The sequence below is a fragment of the Oncorhynchus clarkii genome, chromosome 27 (assembly GCF_045791955.1).
Source record: "Oncorhynchus clarkii lewisi isolate Uvic-CL-2024 chromosome 27, UVic_Ocla_1.0, whole genome shotgun sequence".
In the NCBI taxonomy this organism is placed as follows: Eukaryota; Metazoa; Chordata; class Actinopteri; order Salmoniformes; family Salmonidae; genus Oncorhynchus; species Oncorhynchus clarkii.
In genome coordinates, this window is record NC_092173.1 from 32,183,270 (window position 1) to 32,189,600 (window position 6,331).

Here is a 6,331-nt window from a genome sequence, read left to right on the forward strand (position 1 = left end):
AACTGACTTGCTTAGTTAAATAATGCAAAGATCCCATTACAATAGCTGATATTTTCAAGATTCGTCTAGTCCTTTTACGAAAACCTCAGGAAGATGGCTGTGATAGCTACATTTGCCACATTCAGAATTATGTCCCTGTAATTGAAGATTAGTTCCACTGTTTGCGATTCACCTGTGTCAATCTAAGAAATTAGATGAGGCTCTGAATTTAATGAAAAAAGGGAAATAACCTGGCCCTGATGGCCTGTCAGATGAATTCTATAGGCAGTTTTGGGAGATACTAGAATACCCTATTTTTAATATGTTTCAAGGTTTCATTGAAAATTGTAAAATAGTCTCCACTATGAAAAAGGGCCTTATTTCACTGATTCCGAAGCCTGACAAATACCCTTCTTTCATTGACAATTGGAAACCAATTACTTTATTAAATATTGATTACAAATGTATTGCTCTGGTTTATGACAAAATATGTATGAAGGGCCGTCATTTAAGCTCCACCATTCGTTTAGTGTTCAGATGCAATTGACTCCGATGCTGTCATTTTAGTTTTGGACTTCTGTAAAACCTTTGACATAATTGAACATTCATTTCTCTTTCGGTCTCTTAAACATTTTGGTTTCTGGGAAAATGTTTTCAAAGTCATTCACATTTTTTTTTACATTGATAAATAGTTATGTGATATTAAACCTTACTACTTCCAAAATATTCAGTATCAACAGAAGTGTACAACAGAGATGCCCAATTTCAGCCTTTTTATTCATTTTGGTAGTGGAACTTTATCTCTAGATATTCTTAATAATACAAATCTGTATGGCTTATCCATTTTTACATAGCAATCAAAATTTCCCAAATGGCTACTACTCTTCTTTTTTTGTTTTTTAAGACAAAGACCAGGTTGTCCATACCCTTAATGCTATCACTGCATTCTCTATCACATCTGAATTCAAACTGAACATTTCTAAATGTGAAATCTTATGATTATATGACTCTGATGTAAAGAAATAGAAAATATTCCTGTAAAGGGCTGTGTTAAATATTTAGTAATACATCTACCAAAAAAACACTTAGTCAGACATTAATTTCTCTCCTAAAATTAAGAAAACCAAGAATATATTTAATAATTGGCTACAAAGGGATCTTTCTATACTTGGGAGAGTGCTTCTGTCCAAGGCAGAGGGACTGTCTAGCTTTGTGTATGCCTCATTATCTTTATTTGTAAATCCCTCTACCTATAAAGACATCAACAACACCTTTATTGACTTCATCTGGAAAAATACATTTTACAAACTAAAAAAGTCAGTCCTCTCAAATAAAATACCTGAAGGAGGTCTGGAAGTGTTGGATTTTGTTGACATAAATAACACTTTCAAGAGCAATTGGTTGAAAATATATTTGGTCAATACAGAATCAATTTGGTATTTAATTCTAAACGACGTGTTTAATAAGTTGGGAGGTATTAAGTTTGAACTGAAATGTAATTATATTCCTGAAAGATTACCCGCTAAATTGGCTAGGTTTCACCAACAAGCTTTAATGTCCTGGAAAATATGTTTCCTGCACAATTTTTAACAACACAAAGCTCTTTTGTGGCATAATTCAGACATAACCGCAAAGAATAAGTAATTGTTCTACCCTAGCTGTCATGAGAAGAAAGAATATTAACTTTGTTCTTGATGTTTTTGACAACAGGGGTAATATTCTTTCATGTTTCTTTCACATTTCAATTTATAACATTGAATGAGTTTCCAATACCTTTCAGATAGTTTATTTCTGTGATCAAAGCCATTCCCAGTGGTCTTACTACACGAATGAAAACTCATCTTAACTTTGGGGATGACCACAGAGCTTATGCAGAACTCAGTTTGGAAGGTGTGAGCTTGAGAAATCTTGTTGTAACAAATACATAAGACACATTTTCCATTCACGGAACCAACTTACGACTAGAGGAAAATGTTTCTGGAACATGCTTATTCCTGACATTGACTGGAAAAAAGCTTGGTTAATGCCTTACAAATATTGTATACCAAACACATTTAAGGAACTGCACTTTTAAGATTCTACATAAGATATATCCATGTAATTCTATGTTGTGGAAATTTGTTGTGAAAAAGACGGTGAATATCTGACTCACTTGTTCTATGAATGTAAATCTGTGATATATTTTTGGAAAAACCTTGCAGTGTACTTATTTACCTTTTTAAACACTACCCATGTTTTTAACATGAAGGATATAATATGTTACTATTGCAATGATAACAAGACCATTGAAATGATTGTGATTCTTTTTATTCTTGCTGCCAAATACTTTATACATAAACAAAAATTCCAGAATTCTATTCCAAAATTACAAATATCTTGTTAAGACATTAGCCATAGTGAATAACAAAAGTAATAGCATCTTGCTGAATCATTACAATGATACTTTTTTTCTGAGTGAATACAATTGCACTAGAATTGTCATATTTTTAAAATATTTTTTTAATATATATTTTTAATGTTATTTATATATATTTTTTGTTGTTGTATGTATTTAGTATTTTCTTGTTTATACCTGTGTTTTGTTTTGTTAGACATGTTTGATGTAGGGATGTAAGTTGATCATTCTGTATAATAATAAATATATACAGTACCAGTCAAAAGTTTGGACACACCTACTCATTCAAGGGTTTTTCTATATTTTTACAATTTTCTACATTGTAGAATAATAGGGAAGACATTAAACTATGAAATAACACATGAAATCATGTAGTAACCAAAAGAAGTGTTAAACAAATCAAAATATATATTATATGGGAGATTCAAAGTAGCCTTGATGACAGCTTTGAACACTTTTGGCATTCTCTCAACCAGCTTCACCTGAAATGCTTTTCTAACAGTCTTGAAGGAGTTCCCACATATGCCGAGGACCTGTTGGCTGCTTTTCCTTCACTCTGCTGTCTAACTCATCCCAAACCATCTCACCTCGGTTGAGGTCGGGTGATTGTGGAGGACAGGTCATCTGATGCAGCACTCCATCACTCTCCTTGGTCAAATAGCCCTAACACAGCCTGGAGGTGTGTTTTGGGTCATTGTCCTGTTGAAAAACAAATTATAGTCTCACTAAGCTCAAACCAGATGGGATGGCATATCACTGCAGAATGCTGTGCTAGCCATGCTGGTTAAGTGTGAATTGATTTTTTTTTTTTTAAATCACACAGTGTCACCAGCAAACCACCCTCACACCATCACACCTCCTCTTCCATGCTTCAAGGTGGGAACCACAGATGTGGAGATCATCCATGCACCTACTCTGCATCTCACAAAGACACTGCGATTGGAACCAAAAATCTCAGATTTGGACTCATCAGACCAAAGGACAGATTTCCACCGGTCTAATGTAAAACATAAAATATATTTTGATTTGTTTAACACTTTTTTGGTTACCACAGTTGAAGCCGGAAGTTTACATACACTTAGGTTGGAGTCATTAAAATGCGTTTTTCAACCACTCCACAAATTTCTTGTTAACAAACTATAGTTTCGGCAAGTCGGTTAGGACATCTACATTGTGCATGACACAAGGAATTTTTCCAACAATTGTTTAGAGACAGATTATTTCACTTATCATTCACTGTATCACAATTCCAGTGGGTCAGACGTTTACATACACTAAGTTGACTGTGCCTTTAAACAGATTGGAAAATTCCAGAAAATTACGTCATCAAATCAAATTGATTTATATAGCCCTTCGTACATCAGCTTATATCTCATAGTGCTGTACAGAAACCCAGCCTAAACCCCAAACAGCAAGCAATGCAGGTGTAGAAGCCTCTCAACCAGCTCAAGAGACACTGTGGCCCCATCCGATGACACCCCCGGACAGGGCCAAACAGGCTTAGACCCTTCATGGCTTTAGACCCTTCTGATAGGCTAATTGACATAATTTGAGTCAATTGGAGGTGTACCTGTGGCTGTATTTCAAGGCCTACTTTCAAACTCAGTGCCTCTTTGCTTGGGAAAATCAAAGGAAATCAGCCAAGACCTCAGAAAATAATGGTGGACCTCCACAAGTCTGGATCATCCTTGGGAGCAATTTCCAAAGGCCTGAAGGTACCACGTTCATCTGTGCAAACAATAGTACGCAAGTATAAACACCATGGGACCACGCAGCCGTCATACCGCTCAGGAAGGAGAGGTGTTCCGTCGCCTAGAACAACAGCAAAGAACCTTGTGAAGATGCTGGAGGAAACAGGTACAAAAGTGTCTACATCCACAGTAAAACGAGTCCTATATCGACATAACCTGAAAGGCCGCTCAGCAAGGAAGAAGCCACTGCTCCAAAACCGCCATTAAAAAAAGCCAGACTACGGTTCGCAACTGCACATGGGGACAACTATTGTACTTTTTGGAGAAATGTCCTCTGGTCTGATGAAACAAAAATAGAACTGTTTGGCCATAATGACCATTGTTATGTATGGAGGAAAAGGGAGAGGCTTGCAAGCCAAAGAACACCATCCCAACCGTGAAGCACGGGGGTGGCAGCATCATGTTGTGGTGTGCTTTGCTGCATGAGGGACTGGTGCACTTCACAAAATAGATGGCATCATGAGGATGGAAAATGATGTGGATATTTTGAAGCATCATCTCAAGACATCAGTCAAAAAGTTAAAGCTTGGTCGCAAATGGGTCTTCCAAATGTACAATGACCCCAAGCATACTTCCAAAGTTGTGGCAAAATGGCTTCAGGACAACAAAGTCAAGGCATTTGAGTGGCCATCACAAAGCCCTGACATCAATCCTATAGAAGATTTGTGGGCAGAACTGAAAAAGTGTGTGTGAGCAAGGAGGCCTACAAACCTGACTCAGTTACACCAGCTCTGTCAGGAGGAATGGGCCAAAATTCACCCAACGTTTTGTGGGAAGCTTGTGGAAAGCTACCTGAAACATTTGACCCAAGTTAAACAATTTAAAGGCAATGCTACCAAATACTAATTGAGTGTATGTAAACTACTGACCCACTGGGAATGTGATGAAATAATTAAAAGCTGAAATAAATAATTCTCTACTATTATTCTGACATTTCACGTTCTTAAAATAAAGTGGTGATCCTAACTGACCTAAAACAGGGTTTTTTACTAGGATTAAATGTCAGGGATTGTTAAACTGAGTTTAAATATATTTAGCTAAGGTGAATGTAAACTTCTGACTTCAACTGTACATGATTCCATATGTGTTGTTTCATAGTTTTTGAGGTCTTCACTATTATTCTACAATGTAGAAAACTGTAAAAAAATAAAAATAAAGAAAAACTCTGGAATGAGCAGGTGTGTCCAAACTTTTTACTGGTACTGTATATATAAATCATGCTGCATTCTCTTAACCCACATGTTCCCTCTTTGAGGAATGGGAATAGAGGAAGAAAATGTAAAATAGACTAATGTTGCTTTAGAAATGTAATTTGCCTTTTATTTCCTAAATACAAAATAGATTCTGTGGTTATTCTTATTTCCAATGTGCTTGAATCAGGAGAGACTCGAATGCATCCTCTGCTCAGTTTAATACAGAGGCTTTCATCCCCCAAGTGTGGAGGTTCTGTCCTGGTCAGTCCTACAACCAAAGAGAATGGGTGCATTTGAGCGGGTGAAATGTATGCAATCAGTCTGGTGTGTGTGTGTTTCAGCAAGTGAGAAAAAGTGTAAATGTATCTCAATGTGCAAATTCATGAGTGAGCTTGTGGCTTTGTATCTCATCCCCATTAAGATTGCCTGTAGCCTTGATTTCTGAGGCATACGATTTTCTAATGTAACACAGTGGAACACCCCTAAACCCCCTGGAGAGAAGGAGACAAGCAGAATGAAATGTCATCTTCTTTACTCTTTCAACTCTTTGAGTGAATCTTAAACATGCTGCAGGCAGCTTGGGGCTCTGGCTCTTCTGCTCATCTGCCTATCATTGTCGAGAAAGGCTGGTTTATACTGCCACCTAGTGAGAAGGATGAGACATTGCATTTACATGTTATTTATTACATACCTCAGCACTAATTCTCAAAGCGTAGAACTTCCTACAATCTTTGAATCACCATCCAAGATGCATGGCCACAGCCCCAAAAAAGCTTTTCATCATTAAATCTGGAGGGTACTTTCACTGTCCTCTCCTCATTCTTTCGTCTTCACCACAGTTGGAGCCTCCCAGCAGAGACATCTTAATGGACATCTTTGTTGTCATGTTGGGTTCGGTGAAATGAAAATATACAGCTAAACCTAGAATAAAGGTGTCATTAAAACCTGAGAGAAAAATGTGCCCTGGAGGAACGGAAATGAATCTTCACACAGGAAAGTAGTGGCTGTTTTCC